Source organism: Ananas comosus, unplaced genomic scaffold (assembly GCF_001540865.1).
Source record: "Ananas comosus cultivar F153 unplaced genomic scaffold, ASM154086v1, whole genome shotgun sequence".
Lineage (NCBI taxonomy): Eukaryota > Viridiplantae > Streptophyta > Magnoliopsida > Poales > Bromeliaceae > Ananas > Ananas comosus.
In genome coordinates this window covers 12,200-32,599 of record NW_017890706.1, presented here as the reverse complement: position 1 = coordinate 32,599, position 20,400 = coordinate 12,200, and the positions used below count along the sequence as shown (strand labels likewise).

General features: G+C 44.5%; 1 long non-coding RNA gene across 1 annotated transcript; it reads left to right on the top strand.

The window, feature by feature from the left end:
• The first annotated feature begins 4,971 nt into the window (after positions 1-4,971).
• On the top strand, positions 4,972-19,985 carry LOC109704120. Its single transcript, XR_002214181.1, has 2 exons — positions 4,972-5,405; positions 19,659-19,985. It is a non-coding gene; the product is annotated as an uncharacterized LOC109704120 (long non-coding RNA).
• The last annotated feature ends 415 nt before the right edge of the window (positions 19,986-20,400 follow it).

Genomic DNA, 20,400 nt, shown 5'->3' with positions numbered 1-20,400 from the left:
GAGTTTGAGGGGTTAAGTGAAACTCGACAAAAGTTCAAGGGGTAACAATGCAATTTACCCCAACTATAAATTATTTTATTATAATATGTTACTTATGGATTGACTACTAAACCTCAAGTTAGTGATCGTACTTGATTTTGAATTTATATATATTTTTTATCCTAAAATAAATTATACCATAATTTATCATACTTTAGAAGCATTATTCTAAAGTATTGTAAAATATTATTTTATATTTTTATATTAAAAATTTCTAATTGACTGAAATGAAATACAAAAATTTTATTTTAGGCTACAATAAAATTACATTGCATAATTTCATAGGAAATAAGTGTATTTTTTAGAACAATGCTTCTAAAGATAAAAGGGACAAACGAGTACTACAGAAAATTAACTGGGAATTAAAATCTCTATATCCGAGTGAGAACACCTATTGTAAATCAACCATATTAGCGAGTACACCAGGACAGTAGAGTGTTCGAGCATCGTAGGTAGTTAGTATCGCACTTTTCTTATCTTTAAGCCACTCTAATTCATTTCTTTCGTTTTTATTTATTACAATAGAATGTAGGATAAATTATGGTATAATTTATTTTAGGATAAAAAATATATATAAATTCTAAATCAAGTATGATCACTAACTTGAGGGTTACTAGTCAATCCATAAGTAACATATTATAATAAAATAATTTATAGTCAAGAGTCCTACGGGGTAAATTGCACTGCTACCTTCTAAACTTTTTACGAGTTTCACTTAACCCCCCAAACTCCTAAAATAGATATCTAATACCATAAACTCTAATATTTCATTCGTTTTACTCCTTCCGTCAGTTTCCGGTTAATGGAGCTTGACGGAAAACTGACGGAAGGGGTAACATGAACGAAATATTAGAGTTTAGGGTGTTAGATGTCCATTTTAGGAGTTCGAGGGGTAAAGTGAAACTTCGCCAAAGTTTAGAGGGTAACAATGCAATTTACCCTAAGAAAAGGTGTAAAGTCTAGAATCAAAAGTGCGACCATGTCGGGCCTCTATCACTCGCTAGCTACGCGCCTCAAGCCTCGTCTCGACTTGTACCTCCAAGATCATTTGAAGGGGGGGAGAGAGAGAAACCAACAAGGGTCTCCCAATGGGTGCTGCAAGCCGACGAGGGCGACCGTACTTATTGGTAACAAAAAATATAGCTATGAAAGGTAATACAGCAGCAATGTAAAATAGAAAACAAAATACATGTACAACTATCGCTATTGTAAATAAAATGCATCAACCAGACGGTAAGTCCAAAATATTGAATCCAGATCCACCGTGTCGGTCTAAAGACCTCAGGCAAGTGCCACGATCGCTCTAATAAACATGTAACCCTAGCATAAACTCCTGGGCTCACGAGTTGGCACTCCCAACCACTTCTCTAGAAAAAAAACACTTTTTTGCGGTGGCTAAATTGTTGGTGTACGTGAAGTGCTGACGAGTAGTGGCGATCGATGCAAATATTCTCAATAGCCATCGGCAAGTAGCCAACAATCAAACCCCACATGGTATACCAACCGAAGAGGTCATCAAACAACCGGAGTCTCAAAAAACCAACCAACTAGGTCACAACTGATGTCACATCATGCACGAGTATAGTAAACAACCGCTCTACTTCTAAATCATGATAAACAGGTATAGGAAATGACTAAGTAGAGCAATAAGAATTAGGATCACATGGTGTCAAGCTCAACAACAGCGAATAATGCAAGAAGTATAAAGAGAGGGTGGAGGGAACATCATCGAGCATGCACTACTAGACCGACTTCGGATCGAAGTACCCACCTATATCACTGTCATGTCTGCCCCTAAGATGTGCAAGATAGTCAACTGGACCTACGAAGGATCTACTGAGTCAGAGTCCAACCCTATTGGCTCAAAACACAACACTCACAATCCCAAGATTTCTCACAGAATTGGTTTTCCAAAAATCGATCTTCGTAACTTGCCAGAAGTCCCAAAATTCACACCGGGGCGTCGCCGGGACCCACGAAGTGTCCCGAAATGTACCGACTTGTGCCACGAGTCACCCACTGACCCGAAACACACCAATTTGGATGTCCCGGCAGCAAACACTAATTCATACATTGAAACGATTATTGTCGGATAATCGTACCGATTCGGGTTTCCAGAAGTGTCAAATTTGACACTAGAACCCTCCACCGCTCACCTATCGTCTCCGGACACTCAAGATGATGTGGGTGGCTAGCCAACATAGCTTAGCGGCAAGGCCTAGAACATTCCAATAGCATCAGATGAAATACGAATCGAAACCGCGTTCCGCGGGCAAATTTCTCTGAAAAATGCACAAAATCGATATTCGGTCTCTGCAGAAGGCTTCGGACCTTGGACGATCAGAGGTCACATGCAGCATTTACATGTTGCCCACAATAGCCCACAGTGCAAAATTTGCACAAAAATTTCTAAAAATCTCAATAATCACTATATATACATACAATTTGTGGAGGTTAAGGCTGTTACCTCAATCCGAGCACTGCTAAGGTCAGCCGAGGCACGGACTGACAGGTCTTGTCGAGGCAAAGGCCATGCTCATAGTCCGGAGCACAGCAAACCACTGTGGAGCACGTGGGAGCAAGCCGAAGTTCTACGAAAAGTGTGTACCAGGAGCAACGAAGGCGAAACCAATGATACGGGCCTCACTAACAGCAAATTAGGTGAGCACTGTGATCAGCGGTCCTTTGGGGACACCATACTCACCTTCAGAGGTGTTGGAGTGGCCCCAAGTCTCCAGAACAGTGAAGGCACAAAAAATAAGCCCTAATCGGGCTTGACAGGGAGCAGACGAGCTTTGGCCGGCTGTCGGCGGGTTAGCGGCACGCGCGTCGGCAACAGGGGGATGTGGCGGGAGGTGGGGGTGGCGGCGTGGGATCAACCCGAGCCTGCATGGGTGAGCTTGGGCTCACGGTCTCTTCTTCGGCCGCAGAAAAGTTCGGGACCACCAAGAAAGGACTGCGGGCCTCTTGGGACCGAGAGGGAGGGGAGGAGATGGTGGACGACGGCGGTGGAGGCGGCATAGCACGGCACGACCGCACTTGTCCAAGATGGCTCCAAACAGCAGTAGCTGCGGCGGCGGCGCTCGAAGGGAGCTGCTGCAGGTAGGAGGGGCTTGCCGGGAATCAAGAGTAGCGCCGGAAGGGAGCCTGAGGGTGGGGGGTGTTCCCTGCCTTGCCCTTGGCAGAGAAGGNTATATATATATAGAGAGAGAGAGAGAGAGAGAGAGAGAGAGAAAGAGAGAGAGAGAGAGAGAGAGAGAGAGAGAGTCAGGCTATGGTACTTGTAAAAGCATGAAGCACTTGGTGCTTGTAAATTTTTTACCATTAGATCTATGTATTTGATTATTTTCAACCGTTAGATTATACTATTCAACCAACCACCCACTCAACCCTAGAGGGCCCACATCATCCTAACTACACATCCCTCAATCTAATGACCAAAAATCTATAAGCACCAACAACTTAGTACTTTTGAAAGCATATGAGCTCAATTCTATATATATATAAATCTTACATCAATTCATCTAAAGACTAATATATTATTCTTGTCTTGTCAATTTTTCAATATAAAGATTTTAAAATTTTTTTAAATCAAAGGTGCAAGATCTAAATCTCTTTTTAAAATAAAAAAAATTGTAGACCTCCCATATAAGGATTTAACATAATTTATACATTATATAATTTAAAAGTTTTGTCAATATATATGGCATTTTTTTCTTTGTCGTCTCCACTTGACAAGCTCTCACCTTTCCTCTTCTATCTTCTCCTCTCCTCTTCTCTCTCTTGTTTCTTCCATGTGGCAGGTCTCCCCTTTTTCCTCTCTCTCCCCTCCTTTCTCTCTCCTTTTCAAATGTCTTTCTTTCTCTTTTCGCTCTCTCTTAATCTTTTTCTCTCTAAATTATTCTTTTCAAATGTCTCTCTTTCTCTTTCCGCTCTCTCTTAAGTTTTCTCTCTCTAAATTATTCTTTCTCTCTAAATCTTTCTCTCTTTCTAAATGCTTGTCTTTTTTCTTTTTTTAGCAACCACACAATCAAATTCTTGCCCTTTCCCTTTCTCTTTCTCTCATGAAAATCCCTCTTTTGTAAGGAGATTCGAAACTAGTTTGGACAGTGGCAGCGGTGGCGGCTTGGGCAGCAACAGCAGCAGACGACGGCAGTGGCTGATTGGGTAGCATCAACGGCGATTGCCGCAACGACGACGGTCACAAAAAAAGCTTTCATTTAGATAATTTTCTCTCTTACTTTTTTTTTTATTTTTTAACTTCATTTATGCTAGTGAAGTGGGGGCTCTGATCTTTTCAGGAGTTTGTGTTGTTTGTTTTTTTAAATGATTTATTTTTCTTCTAACCTGTCTAAATGAAAGCTTTTTTTTGTGAGGAGATTCGAAATCTGTGTTAGCGGCGGCGGTGACAGTGGCGGACATGGCGGCAGTGACGGATTGGATAGCATCAGTGACGGTTAGGATGTAAACGAGCCGAACAAGAGCGAGCTGGGGTCGGCTCGTGTTCGGCTCGTTTATTAAACGAGCCGAATACGAGCTGGCTCGTTAAAGTATCGAGCCGAAAAATTCAGCTCGTGTTTGGCTCGTTTATTAACGAGCCGAACACGAGCTAGCTTATGAGCTGGCCAACGAACAATAAATTAAAAAGAATTAAATTAAATATGTATAAAAAATAAATTTATAAAATCTTATCCATTAGACTTTGATCTAATAGTTAAAACTTTATATATAAATGAGTCTTTTTATAATTAAGCTCGTATTTATATTTTTATTTTGCTAAAAATTAAATAATAAAAATATATATTATATATAATTATTTATTTATATAGAAAAATATAAATTAAATAAATTATATAAATATAAAATATATGTATTCGAGCTGTTATCGAGCTGAACACGAGCGAGCTGACCCCAGCTCGTGTTCGGCTCGTTTATTAAACGAGCTGAAAAATCCAGCTCGTGTTCGGCTCGTTTACTAAACGAGCGAGCCAATCTCGAGCTTATTTCGAGCCGAACAAGAGCTGGCTCGCGAACAACGAGCTGGATTGCCACCCCTAGTGACGGTTGCGATGACGGCGGTGACGACAACGACGTCTTGGGCGGTTACAAAAATAAAACTTTTCATTTAGTTAATATTTCCTCTTAACTTTATTTTTAAACTTTATTTATGGTGGAGGCTCGAATCTTTTTCTATTTAAGTAGGTGTTGGTATTATTTATTTTTCGATATGAATTTTTTTTTCTTTCAACCTGTCAAATAAAAGTTTTTTTTTGTGGGGATATTCTAAACTGGTTTCGGCAGCGACAGTGGTAGACATGCGGTTGCGGTGACGGATTGGGCAATCACAAAAAAAATCTTTCATTTAGGTAATATTCCCTTCTAGATTTTTTTAATTATTTTTTAACTTCATTGATGGTCATGACGTGGGGGCTCGAGTATTTTTATACTTAAATAGGAAAGTTTTTTTCCCATCAACCTAAGGGACACTTGACTCTTCGGCATCCGCGCAATCAATCTTGAACCCTGCATAGAAACTTCTAAAATGCTCTAGCAAAACCTCCGACAAAACTTTTCTTCATAGTTTCTGCGATTGCAAAGGAGAAGTCAGGAGAAAATACTTTGTCCGTGACAACCTCCCTGACCTAACACACAGACAACCTCGTCGTGTGCTAAGCTGCTCCCAGTCCGCGTAGCCTTCCACGCAGTCTGTCGTGCCTTCGCACTCGAACGACCCCGAGCCTTGCTACCACAGTCCGCATTTGCCCCTACACCAGCCCCTAGTGCCTTGCCCCTCTGAGCATGAGCACCAGCGAGCTCGCTGCACGGAGAATCCGCCAAGTGTGCCTGTTCTCTGCGATACCCACACGCACATTGCCAAGCCATGGGATGCCTCTAGGTCCCCTTGAATTCCTGCTTGACAGAATGGCTCGCATCTTAATTGGGCGCTGGCTGCTCCAGTGCCACCTGAGACTTGATAGCCTCACCGCTACTCATGTCCTCCTCCATGAGGTCATTAGCCTTCCTGCACTTTACCTCCTTGTAAAGCTGCAGAGCCGTAAGAGTTTGGTCCTTCATTGGCTCGCCCCGACACCTCGAAACTATGCAAGGCGTTAACTCATCTAGGAAGCTCAGCACCCACAACTGTGGCATAGGCGTTGCCTTTGATGAAACTAAGAAATCCATCCCGAGGATCACTCTGAAGTCATCGAGCAGCCCAACAGTGAGATTGACCTTACCCCTCTACAGGCCGATATCTATCACCACGCCTCTGGCAATTCCCGCAATCCAATGTGCCTTGGAGTTGACCGCCTTGATGCGGCTTGCATCCTTCTCGAGCATGAGGCCAAGCAGGTTGGCCTCTGTGTGACGCCCTAACTTTTCAGGGGGTCACCCATACTAGGACTACTCTAATCCTAACACACTTAACTCTCTTAACCTATTAGACCTAGCCACTGCCCAAAATGCTATAGCGGATGAAGAGTTGTAGTTCTATTATATTTCATATATAGGACTACCCAAGGTCTCACATTCTCCCCCCTTTAAGCCCTAACGTCCTCGTCAAGCTCAAACTCACAATATCAGGCGATGTGAGACTTATCTCACTAGCCTTAACCGACCTTGTGGGGGAGCCACACTCTACCAATAAAAGTCAATAGAATGAGAGTCTTGCTCTCCCCGCTGTATAATCTCGGCTCAGCCGAGATTTATCTCATATCTCTGGTCGGTACTTGGCTCTGATACTAACTATGATGCCCCAACTTCCTAGGGGGTCACTCATCTTAGGACTGCTCTAGTCCTAGCACGTTTTACTCTCTTAATCTCTTGGGTCTAGCAAATCTAAAATGTTATAGCCGAGTTAAGAGTTTTAATATTATATATTATATATAGGACAACATAGGGTCTCACACTCTGCCTCCACAATGAGATTGTGTGTTGTGCTGTTATCGCCCGCGTGGTCCTCCCGTTGAGGATCACATCGACGAATATTAGCTCCCTCCTGCAAAGCTTTTCGCCACTCGGTTGAACGCGAACTGCATTGATGAGCTATAACGTGCCCATCCTCAACAGCTCCATCACATCCTCGTCCTCCTCGGCTTAGACCGTATCTACTTGCTTCCCCTTCTTACTACTCCTGTTTGGGCAGTCTCGTACCTAATGGTTTTCGCCACAAATATAGTGCGAGATTTTTGCAGACGGCAAGGCGAGATTCTGCTTGTGCGTCCTCACATCATGGTTCTGCTTTTGCCCACTGTGAGGACTGAGATTTTTGCGGGGCAGATAAATCCTTTGTTGACGATGTTTTTGTGTAAAATTTAATTACATAAGCACTGGTCAAGTTTCAGAAGAAAACGAGTTAGGATGTAGAAGTTGTGCGACCTGTACTAATCACTTAAAGTTAATAGTAACTCCGATTTTCTGGAGAGGCCAATCAGTGGAGATGGATTCTGGTGCGTATTGGACTCTGCTCATAGTGATCCAATAGCTCGTTTTTGACGGTTCGACTATCCTGGACCCAATAGAATTAAAGGAATTGGATTTTGATGCACGATTTTCGAGAAAAAAAGGGGTTTAATGGATTTACATATATAAATATGTGTGGTTTTTGGAAAATTGGAGAGGAGATGGGTTTCGTCGTAAATCGGCGATCATATCGGGTGAAACGAAATTGTGAGTTTGTTACCCCAGTCGTGCTGAACGTGCTGGTGTGATCCAATCGAAAATTCGACAAACGGATCTCTGGGAATCGCATAAAGTCCGCTAAGGGGTCGAAATTGGCAAAACGAAAAATCTGCAAAAAGCCCAATATTTTATGTACCGTTTCGCACGATTTCGAATGTCGAGGTGCGTATGCACAAAACGCTCGTGCAGTGAGGGACTTGGCTAAAAATCCTTAGCTTTGAAGGACTGTTTTGCAAAAATGACACTTGGTATATAAGGGAGCAACTAGGGTTTTATGCACAAAACCCTAGCCCTAGTTGTCCCAGCTCCCTCATATATGGCCAGCCGTCACCAGCACCCTCCTACCCTAGCCGTGCGCGCACCTCGGTCGCCGGCGTGCATCTCCGGTCGCAGAAAAAGTCGGTGCTGCCTCTCCTCCATCATCCACTCTACTAAGCTGCTACCTTCCTAGCCGTGGACCTCAAGGTGTTGACCACACGCGTCGGGCCCCCGCTGTCCGTGCGCGTCGCCGGCCTAGATCGGTTGGGTTGCCCTCCTAGGCCTCCGGTGACCTCTTGCCTACCGTCGCCGCCGTCCCCGCTGGTCGCCGCCGCCGCCCTAGCTCCCTGCGACCGCCTAAACGCAGCTTGGGCTGAGGTTTGGCCGCAAAGCCTCCTACGCGTCGCCGCCACCCACGATCGACCGCGCCGCACTCCCTCGGCCTCCGGCGACCAGTCGTCATCGCCCCGGCGCTCCCCCGGCTGCCGTTGCCCCTTAAGCCCTAGTCGAGCCGCACGGGCTCGTCCCTCTACACCGCGCCACCGGCCGCCTCCATACGTCGGCCAGCGCATACCGGGCCTTCTCCGATCGCCCGCAGCCTCCCCCTGCTGGTGTGCCCGCTGTCCGGCCGCCGCCGGCCACCCTGTGCTCCACAAAGCTTCGGTGAATATATTTAGTGTTTTCTGAGCACTGTTTCGGGTTCGGATCGCTGTTCCGGTGATCCGAGGACACCCCGACGCTCTCGGAAGTGAGCATGACGATCCCTGGAACGTTGCAAGATAAGCGTCGTTTAGTGGTCAGCCTTGCTCCGAAGCGCTAGCACGGCCTCTGGCACGTTGAGACTTGTCAGCGGGTGTCTCGACCGAGCTCGAAAGTCCTCGGTTTGCGCTGTCGGGCTGTAAAAACCTAAAAAATCACATAAAATGATGTGATTTTAGGCAATCGCGGGGGCTTATTTGTAAATGTACATTTCGTGGCTGCTGTGGGTAGTGTGTCCTTGCAGCGAGTGACCTCTGGACTAGTTGTCCAAGGCCCTAGGCCTTTTAGGAAATCGAATGTCGATTTTCGGTGTGTTTTTCGGCGAAATCCGCCGACAGAACGCGATTTCGATTCAGAATTCTTTCGACGGTACCTCACGAGATCATGTTGTCTCTGAGCCTTGTTGGCTCGCCACCCACGTCGTTTCGAGGGTTCGAAAACGACAGGTGAGCGACAGTGGGTTCCAGTGTCGAAATTGACACTTTCGAAAATTCGGATCGGAACAATTATCCGACGATAATCGTTTCGATGTGAGGATATGTGTTTGCTGCCAAGTCACACAAATTACTGTGTTTAGTGGCAACGGGTGACTCGTGGCGCGAGTCGGTGAGTTCCGAGACAGTTCGTGGGTCTCGGCGGAGTCTCGGTGCGATTTTCGGGACTTCCGGCGAGTTATGGTAATCGATTTTGGGAATCTGATTCCCCTAGATTTATAGATAGGATTGTAAGTTAGTGGTTCTTTTTCGTGGGTTCGATTTTTATCCGGTGGACCCTTTGTAGGTCCGGTTGATATTCTTCCGCAGTCGGGAGAACAATGCTACATACGTACAAGTGGGTATTTCGACCCGAAGTCGGTATAGTGGTGCACGCTCGGTGGCATCTTTTTACCATTTTCTGTTATTATCCTGCATATACGTTACGTTGAGCCTAGCACCTTTGTTATTCCTTTTACGCTCTACTTTGTTGTTTTCATGTCTAGCATCATCAGTAGAAGTAGGGCAGGTTTATGATTACATGAGAGATCTGTGACCTAGTCGATCGGTTCTTGTATCTCGCACTGTGACCTATTTGGTCGATTCACTGCATCTGTTATTGTGATCTACTTGGTCAGTTGGACTACTTGGTGACCTACACGATCAGTATACCTTGAGGGATTGGATTGTCGGTTAATTACCGATATTTGGCTATTGAGCATATCAGCATCAATCGCCACTGCTCGTACGCATTTCACGAACACCAGCGGTTTGATCCACCGCAAGAGGGTGTTCTTTTCTGAAAAAGTGGTTGGGAATGCCAGCCTGTGAGCCCAAGAGTTTATGCTGGGGTTATATGCTTTTAGACCCAAGAGCTTATGCTTGGGTCATTTACAGTTTAGAGCAATTGTGGCACAGGCCTGAGGTGTGCGGACCAACATGGCTGATTTCTGATTGGATACTTTTGGACTAGTCGTCCAGTTGATGCATGCATAAAGTAGCAGTAGTGATTTATATATGTGTCCCGTTTCTTTGTTTATCATTGCTACTGTATTACCGTTTTCTATACCTTTGTTTATCCTCCTTAACCGGTGAGTACCCCTGGCACTCGTCGACTTGTGGTACCCACTAGGAAGGGAGACATGTGTACATGTTCTCACCCTCCCCCACCCCCTTTCAGGTGACGTCGCGGGTCCGAGTAGGGACGGTTCGTGAGGCACACAACTTAGCATTCGATATAGCTATCGGCCCGTCGTTTTGGTCAAACTCTTCAAACCTGTCTTTTTAATAATTGACTTACTATTTATGGTTCAGTGGTTTTCTTTATTTGAATAATTGAGATTTTGCGAATGTAATAAAGAATTCATGGACTTCTTACAAAATAAAAATGGTTTAATTTCTACCCCTCGTGGTAGTGCGTTTTCAAAAGAAAAAGTTTCCGTGTTGGAAACGATTTTTAAAAGGGTTTTTTTGGCTTTCATGATTCTTAGTGTTTCAAAATAAGTTTCTGGATAGAAAACATTTGAAACTATTAGATATGGATGTAAATATCTGTGATGAAATGAATGGTAATTGTGATGTGGTTAATGTATGTAGATGTTCATATAGTTATTGTTTTATCTTGTACATGTGCGATGCCGTGCAAATACATGAAAGATTCTGTCCATGTGAATAGTGGACTTCCTGTATTTGTGACGGATTTGGTATACCCTGGGAGTCAAGATTTTTTTTTTAAAAAAAAAAAATTTGGGCACTTCCGCAGTGGCTTTCAAAGCCAAGGGACTCCACAGCGTGACACCCATTCGCGTCCCCCGGATTGCGGTGCCCTCCCCTACCTTTAATGTTACTCGCTTTCAGTGGTTCACCTTGATTGCCCTCGGTTTGCTCCCGCTAAGGCACTTTCTTTGCCAATGTGATCGCAGAGTTCAGATCCTTCACATTTCGCCTCACGAGCTCTTTATTCATCTATGGTTGAAGGCCATCCAGGAAGAAGAACAATCGATCCTCATTGGCTATGTTGGAGATCGCCAACATCAATTTTGAGTATTCTTGGACATACTCCTTGAGTGTCCTACGATGTTTGAGCTGTCGAAGTTGCCTCTACATAATATATTTGATTTGCTCAAGGTAGAACTGCTGCACCTTGAGCTCGCACATGAAATCCTCCCAAGCGTTGAGTTGGCAGCAACCCTGCTCCGCCTCCACCAATCGTTGACGCTTCCAAAGCATGGCATTATCGGAGAGGTACATGGGTGCAATTTGGACCTTACCCTCATTGTCCTCTGACAGCAATGCTTTGAAATATAGCTCCATATGCTAAAGAAAATTATCAATCTCCTTCTAATCTTGTGTACCCTTGAAGTGTTGGGGGTTCAGGGACGCGGACCTTCAAGGTGTGCTCCTTTCGTGTCTCGACGCCAAGAGCCATAGTGTGCAACTATCCAACACCTTGGTTAGTATATTGTGGGGCTCTTAGTGAGTCGACTCAAAGTTAACCGGATTTCGAATGTTGACCTGCAAAGTCGATTTTTCGACGGTTTTGGTTGTGAACTTTGGTTCAGTAAAGATGTATCAAGTGGTTTGGTACTTCGATGTGTCGCCCTTTCAACTTGTCGTTGGTAGTGGATCTTCGAGTATTTCGCTTTTCTTTTGATAAGTGCATTGGCTGCAGACAATGTACTGTCGAAAGTTGGGACAAAATACTCTTATCCCCGTTGGGACTTTTGGATTGGGTCGGTGTTGTCTCTTGCAAAACAATCTCTATAGCTTGTCTTGTGGAAAAACCTGGAGTGTTGGTCATCTCTGACCATGTGGCCAGCCTTGGGGTATTTTCCTGGCAGGTTTTGTGCAGTTGATTTATCATCACTGCAGAAAGTATTGACTTTGGTTCGAGTCTGGGTGCTCGTTAGCTCTTTAGTTGTGCCTTTCACAACTAAAAGGTTTCCGTTGATTGGTAGTCTCGACTTTTTGCCGGGAGGTTCTGAATCATAGTTGATGAGCGGCTTGAGCCTAGTTATTGGCTTTGATTGTCGCGGTATGTGATAGTGTATAAGGTTTGTGACTCGGCTTATCGTGCAAACCCTGCAATAGTATGCTTGTCCGGTTATTTGGTGACAGGTGTACCTAGGTCTAAATGAGACAAGTGTTTGGTGGTGTGGGAACATCGACCGCTAGGGTCAGCGACAGGGTCTCGTGGAGATAGGTGTTAGGCATCATCGATAGTTATTGTCGCATATTGCGATTGGCAGCCTTATGCATCAAGTGATAGACTTGCAAGGAGCATATGTTGGTTTGATTATACTGGATTAAGTTATTGAGGAGACAAAATTGTCGAGCTCAGTTGGTATTGTCAGCCTTGGACCTTATGGCAAAGCGGAAGGTAAGGTCTTGAATCTAGGAGCGTCGAATACCGTGGGTGGGTTTTCGATACTAGGAGTTTGACCTTGGTTGTTTATGTTTTAACTGGTAGGAGACTGTGGTATCCGAGGTGAGTGCTATTGACTCCAGTTTTAGGATAATGATACGCCTTCGCTCGAGGTGAGATAGTTGGTGTTGTTGGCTAGTCGGAGTATGTCGTTTCAACCTACGAAAATATACATCTGAGTTGTGGTGTTGTCCCGTGACTTTTCTACGTGAACTTTCGGCGTGGATGAGTCGGTTACCTCTACGCAGTCTAAATTTGGGTAGACATAGAGTTTCTAAGTGGTAAGTTATAATCTCAAATTTGGCAATTATGGGATCGGATAACCCCAGTCGCGGAACAGTTTTGTCTGCAAGTTATTGGATGATATTGATCCTTGTGGGTTTGATCCATATATATTAGCTGGTATATTTCCCTCGTCTTGTCCGAGTGGAACTGTAGTTTACTTTTCCCTTCTTCGGATGTTGATCTATCTAGATTCAAGGAAATGTGACTGACCAGTACTCACAGGTGATACCGCAGTGGTGGAGTGATATCCGAATTCGATTACAGTGGGTACGTGGTAAAGTTTCGGAGACGAAACTTCCTTTAAGGGGGGGATAATATGAGGACTGGGATTTTTGGGGGCAGATAAATTCTTTGTTGAGGATGTTTTTGTGTAAAATTTAATTACATAAGAACTCATCAAGTTTTAGGAGAAAACGAGTTAGGATGGAGAAGTTACGTGACCTGTACTAATCACTTAAAGTAAATAGTAACTCCAATTTTTCGGAGAGGCCAATCAGTAGAGATGGCTTCTAGTGCGTATTGGACTCCGTTCATAGTGATCCAAAAGCTCGTTTTCGACGGTTCAACTATCCTGGACCCAATGGAACATACGAAATTGGATTTTGATGCACGATTTTCGAGAAAAAGGGGGTTTAATTGATTTACACATATATATATATATGTGTGGTTTTTGGAAATATAGAGATGGGATGGGTTTCGTCGCAAATCGGCAATCATATCGGGTGAAATGAAATTGTGAGTTCGTTGCCCTAGTCGTACTGAACGCGCTTGCGCAATCCGATCGAAATCCGACGGACGGATCTCCGGGAATCGCATAAAGTCCGATGAGAGGCCGAAATTGGCGAAAAGAAAAATCTGCGAAAAGCCTAATATTTTATGTATCGTTTCGCGTGATTTCGAATGTCGAGGTGTCTATGCTTGCAAAAATGACACTTGGTATGTAATGGAGTAATTAGGGTTTCATGCACGAAACCCTAGCCCTAGTTGTCCCAGCTCCCTCATATATGCCCAACCGTCACCAGCACCCTCTTGCCCTAGCCGCGAGCGCACCCCGACCGCCGGCGACGGACTCCGGCCGCCAGAAAAGTCGGCGTTGCCTCTCCTCCATCATCCTCTCCACCAAGCTGCTACCTTCCTGGCCGTGGACCTCAAGGAGTTGACCACACGCGTCGGGCCCCCCTCCCTTGGTTGAGACGCGACCTCCTGAGTCGTCCCCGCCGGCCCCCGCCGTCCGCGCTCGCCGCCGTCGACGCCTGGGCGATCCGCGGCCACCAGCGGACAGCTCGGGCCGAGCTCAGCTGAACTCGAGGCCCGAGTACCGTCGCCGCCCTAGATTGGCCCCGTCGCCTTTCTGGGCCTCCGGCGACCCCTCGCCTGCCGTCGCTTCCATCCCCGCTGGTCGCTGTCGCCGCCCTAGCTCCCTGCGGCCGCTCAGACGCAGCTCGACTTGAGGTTGTTGCGCGACGCCACCGCCCACGGTCGATCACACCGCCCTCCTTCGGCCACCGGTGACCGGTCGCCGTCGCCCGGCGCTCCCCCGGCAGCCGCTCGGCCGTCGTTGCCCCATGAGCCCGAGCCGAGTCGCACGGGCTCATCCCTCTCTATCACGCCACCGGCCGCCTCCCGCCGTAGGCCAGCGCGTGCTCGGGCCCCCTCCGACCTGCCGCAACCTCCCCCTGCCGGCGCGCCTGCCATCCGGCCGCCGCCGGCCACCCTGTGCTCCACCAAGCTCCGGTGAGTATATTTAGGGTTTTCTTAGCACTGTTTGGGGTTTCGATCGCTGTTCCGGCTATCCGACGACACACCGATGCTCCCAGAAGTGAGCACGACAATCCCTGGTTTGTGTCAATCATCGTGCTCACCTCCTTTGGGGTCCGTGAAGCCCTAGATTGCGAGATAAGCGCCATTTAGGCATTGTGCGAGCTGTTCGCAGAAATTTTTCCTTGCTTTTGCGCTCTCCACAATGGTCGGCCTTGCTCTAAAGCACGAGAACGGCCTCCGGCACGTCGAGACCTGTAAGCGGGTGTCTCGACCAAGCTCGAAAGTCCTCGGTTTGCGCTGTCGGGCCGTAAAACCCAAAAAATCACATGAAATGATGTGATTTTAGACAATCGCGGGGGCTTATTTGTAAATGTACATTTCGTGGCTGCTGTGGGTAGTGTGTGCGGGTAGCGGGTGACCTTTGGACTAGTTGTCCAAGGCCTTAGGCCTTTTAAGAAATCGAATGTCGATTTTAGGTGCGTTTTTCGGTGAAATCTGCCGACAGAACGCGATTTCGGTCAGAATTCTTCCGACAGTACCTCACGGTAGATCATGTTGTCGCTGAGCCTTGTTGGCTAGCCAACCGCGTCGTTTCGAGGGTTTGAAAATGATGGGTGAGCGACAGTGGATTCCAGTGTCGAAATTGACACTTTCGAGAACCCGGATCGGAACAGTTATCCCACAATAATCGTTTCGATGTGAGGATATGTGTTTGCTGCCAAGTCACACAAATTACTATGTTTAGTGGCAGCGAGTGACTCGTGGCACGAGTCGGTGAGTTTCGGGACGTTTCGTGGGTCTCGACGGAGTCTCGGTGCGATTTTCGGGACTTCCGGCGAGTTATGGTAATCGATTTTGGGAAACCGATTCCCCTGGATTTATAGATGGGATTGTGAGTTAGTGGTTCTTATTCATGGGTTGGATTCTAATCCGGTGGACCCTTCGTAGATCCGGTTGATATTCTTCCGCAGTCGGGAGAACAGTGCTACGTACGTATGGGTGGGCACTTCGATCCGAAGTCGGTACAGTGGTGCACACTCGATGACATCTTTTTATCATTTTTTCTGTTATTATCCTACATATACGTTACGTTGAGCCTAGCACCTTTGTTATTCCTTTTACGCTCTACTTTGTTGTTTTCATGTTTAGCATCATGAGTAGAAGTAGAGCATGTTTATGATTACATATGAGATCTGTAACCTAGTCGGTCGGTTCTTGTATCTCGTACTGTGACGTATTTGGTTAATTCACTGCATCTGTTATTGTGATCTACTTGGTCGGTTGGACTACTTGGTGACCTACACGATCAGTATACCCTGAGGGATTGGATTGTCGGCTAGTTGCCGATATTTGGCTATTGAGCATATCAGCATCGATTGCCACTACTCATATGCATTTCACGAACACCAACAGTCTGATCCACCGCAAGAGGGTGTTCTTTTCCGAAAAAGTGGTTTGGAATGTCAGCCCGTAAACCCAAGAGTTTATGCTGGGATTATATGCTTTCAAACTCAAGAGCTTATACTTGGGTCATTTACGGTTTAGAGCAATTGTGGCACAAGCCTGAGATGTGTGGACCAACATGGCTGATTTCTGATTGGGTACTTTTGGACTAGTCGTCCAGTTGATGCATGCATACAGTAGCAGTAGTGGTTTATATATGTGTCCCGTTTCTTTGTTTATCATTGCTACTGTATTACCGTTTTCTATACCTTTGTTTATCCTTCTTGACTGGTGAGTACCCATCGTGCTCGTCGGCTTGCGGTGCCCACTAGGAAAGGAGACATGTGTACATGTTCTCACCCTCCCACCCCCTTTTAGGTGACGTCGCGGGTCCGAGTAGGGACGGTTCGTGAGGCACACAACTTAGCATTCGATATAGCTATCGGCCCATCATTTTGGTTAAACTCCTCAAACCTGTCTTTTTAATAATTGACTTACTATTTATGGTTTAGTGGTTTCCTTTATTTGAATAATTGAGATTTTGCGAATGTAATAAAGGATTTATGGACTTCTTACAAAATAAAAATGGTTTTCTACCCCGCGTGGTAGTGCGTTTTCAAAAGAAAAGGTTTCCGTGTTGGAAACGATTTTAAAAAGGGTTATTTTGGCTTTCATGATTCTTAGTGTTTTAAAATAAGTTTCCGGATAGAAAATATTTTAAACTATTAGATGTGGATGTGAATATCTGTGATGAAATGAATGGTAATTGTGATGTGGTTAATGTATGTAGATATTCATACAGTTATTGTTGTATCTTGTATATGTGCGATGCCGTGCAAATACATGAAAGATTCTGTCCGTGTGAACAGTAGACTCCCTGTATTTGTGATGGATTTGGTATACCCTGGGAGTCAAGGTTAAAAAAAAAAAAAAGAATTTGAGCACTTCCGCTGTGGCTTTTAAAGCCAAAGGACTCCACGGTGTGACACCCATTCGCGTCCCCTGGATTGCGGTGCCCTCCCCTACCTTTAATGTTACTCACTTTCGGTGGTTCACCTCGAATGCCCTCGGTTCGCTCCCGCTCAGGCACTTTCTTAGCCAAAGTGATCGCAGAGTTCAGATCCTTCACATTTCGCCTCATGAGCTCTTTATCCATCTATGGTTGAAGGCCATCTAGGAAGAAGAACAATCGATCCTCATTGGCTATGTTGGAGATCGCCAACATCAATTTTGAGTATTCTTGGACATAGTCCTTGAGTGTCCTACGATGTTTGAGCTGTCAAAGTTGCCTCCACATAATATATTTGATTTGCTCGGGGTAGAACTGCTGCACCTTGAGCTCGCACATGAAATCCTCCCAAGCGTTGAGTTGGCAGCAACCCTGCTCCGCCTCCGCCGATCGTTGACGCTACCACAGCATAGCATTATCGGAGAGGTACATGGGTGCGATTTGGACCTTACCCTCCTTGTCCTCTAACAGCAATGCTTTGAGATATAGCTCCATATGCTAAAGAAAATTATCAATCTCCTTCTAATCTTGTGTGCCCTTGAAGTGTTGGGGGTTCAGGGATGCGGACCTTCAGGGTGTGCTCCTTTCATGTCTCGACGTCACGAGCCACCGCTTTCTCAAGGATAGTCAACCCACATTTTGAGGTCCTCGACCTTGTCAACGTTGGTGACAAGGTCCTCCAACAACGCCTTCTGCTCATCCTCGCAACGAGCGAGGTCACTACGAAATTGTTTGAGCTGATGGCGGAAAGTTGCCATGGCAACCGTGACGTTATCCTCCATGACATTTAGCCCTTCCTCCATCATCCCCATATATTGGGATAGGACAGAGTAGTGCTCCTCTACTCTCGCAGAAGAGTCCTCCAACAAGCCCATGCAGTCCTTGAGCGGACCAAACTCCTTCGCAAGGATTTGCGGCTCTTTGTTCTTGCTGCGCTTGGGCACTCTAGGTTCAGGCACAGTGTCGACGATGACAACATCCAACGTAGACATGACTTTCAAGCTCCGAACTCCCTTTGATACCAACTGTCATAGACTTAAACGAAATCACTTGTCTAGCCTATGCGGCGCTTGCCTTCCTTCGTGAAGTGAGTAAGCCTATCTCTCAACTTGCTAAGTTGGGACCCACTCGACCTAAAACTAAGTACAAAAGAGAGAGTTTTTGAGGAATGTTGTGTATTGATAAGAGAAAAGATTACAATTGATTTTCTGAGGAGTGAGGGTGGAGGCCACAACTTTTGACCCTTCGGCGTCCGCGTCATCAGTCTTGAAACTCGCATAAAAACTTTTAGTATGTCCCAGCAAAACCTCCGATAGAACTGTCCTTTAAAGTATAGGCGATTGCAATGGAAAAGTCAACAGAAAATACTTTGTCCGTGATAGCAGGCTCCTTCACGGGATCCTTCACTAGTAATGTACGATATGCTAGCTTTACACCTGGTGCAATATGTAGGGGCTGTGGAGGCTCTCAATTTATGTACATCGCCTAATTTAGTATTGGACGGATGTAGTGCACTATATAGTAGATTAGAGAATTTTAATTTCCAATTTAACAGTATGTTGGAAACTTTATAATTTATGATATATATATATATATATATACAGAGAGAGAGAGAGAGAGAGAGAGTGAGAGGCGAGAGAGAGAGTATAGTTACTATGCTATCGGAAGCATAGAGGATCTGGTGCTTTCGACTTTTTGGCCCTTAGATCAACCTCTTTGATCATTTTTAACTTTTGAGTTAATACTATTATCTTGTGTGGACCACTCAACCCTAAAGGTACTACTCAACCTTAGAGAGGACCGCAACCATCCCGATCGTACAATTCTTGATCCAAGGGTCAAAAAAGTCAGAAGCATTAACTCCTCTATACTTCTGATAGCATAGTAGCTCCACAACACACACAAAATAATCTTTTCCCATGCCATTGAATCTATCATAATAATTTGAACTAGTGAAGTTACCCGCGCATTGCGGCGTACTGATGCTATAGAAGACAGAAGATTAACAAAGTAAAAATTTTAAATTTTTTTGAATTGCCATAAAGCATTAATAAATAAAGATAATATATATTAATATATATACAAATAGAAGAGATGAAACATATATACGTACAAATGTAACAAAACTTACAATTTTAGTAAATAAATTATAACAATAGTAATGAAAGAAACAGCAATAGAATTATTACTCCATATGCATCTTGATCACATTACCGACATCGAGGAGACGAATCCCGATCTCCACATCACCTTTGCCTCCATTGTTGACGTCGACCACCTTTTCGTCACAGTCACACGTCGATCACGTACGGATCTCTCCAAATCTACGACTTCTTTCTCCTCATTGACTCCAAAAATATCTCTGCTTTCCCCTGCGATGCCGCGCTGCAATCCGCGGAACCCTAATTTCAATCCACATATAATTCAAAAATAGGAAGATAAAAAACTTAAAAATATTACAAGTGACAAAAAAAGAGAAAGAAGAGTACGAAGAAATCTTATTTTACTTTTTTTTTTCTTATGACAGCAATTTGTTTATATGAAATTGGATCGTGTGACTACATTAATTGGGAGGTAAGCGGGTGGGAAGATGAAGTATCGTGTAGAAATGGGGTGAGAAGATGAATCATCAAAAAGTAAGAAGATCGAAGAAGGTAAGGATGAAGGAGGGACTGCCACGTGGCAACTTCATGGGAAATAATATATAGGTATAGAAGATGTTAATTATAAATCCTCTATAATGAAATTTAAAAGTGTAATAGGTACTCCAATCATCAAGTGCATGTAATAACTACGCCAGTTACATTATAAAAAGGGAAAACTTTAAATACCACAACACTTTCTCTTTTTACTACTTTGTGGTTTAAGCTGTATCATCATTTTATTACACTATGGTTTCGTTTTTTTTCTTTCCGTTATTCCCTCAATCAATTTTTCTGTTAAATCAGTAAAAAATTAAAACACAAGATACTAAAGTAAAAAATTTTGCAAACCACATAATACTAAAGTTAATATTCGATAAATTACAGGGGGAGTATCTATGTTTTTTTATATTTTTTAACGTAGATGTAACGGAGGTGCCGATAGAAAGAGAAAAATAAAACCGCAGGATACTAAAGAGATATATTTTAGATCACATGGTACTAAAATTAGCAAAAAAAAAAAAAAGTTTTTTCCTCATTTAATGACATAACTTAATTAAATTAACAAAATTCTCAAAATCACATATATAAAGTAGCAAGTTTGTAAATACAGCTCCCAATTGTGTG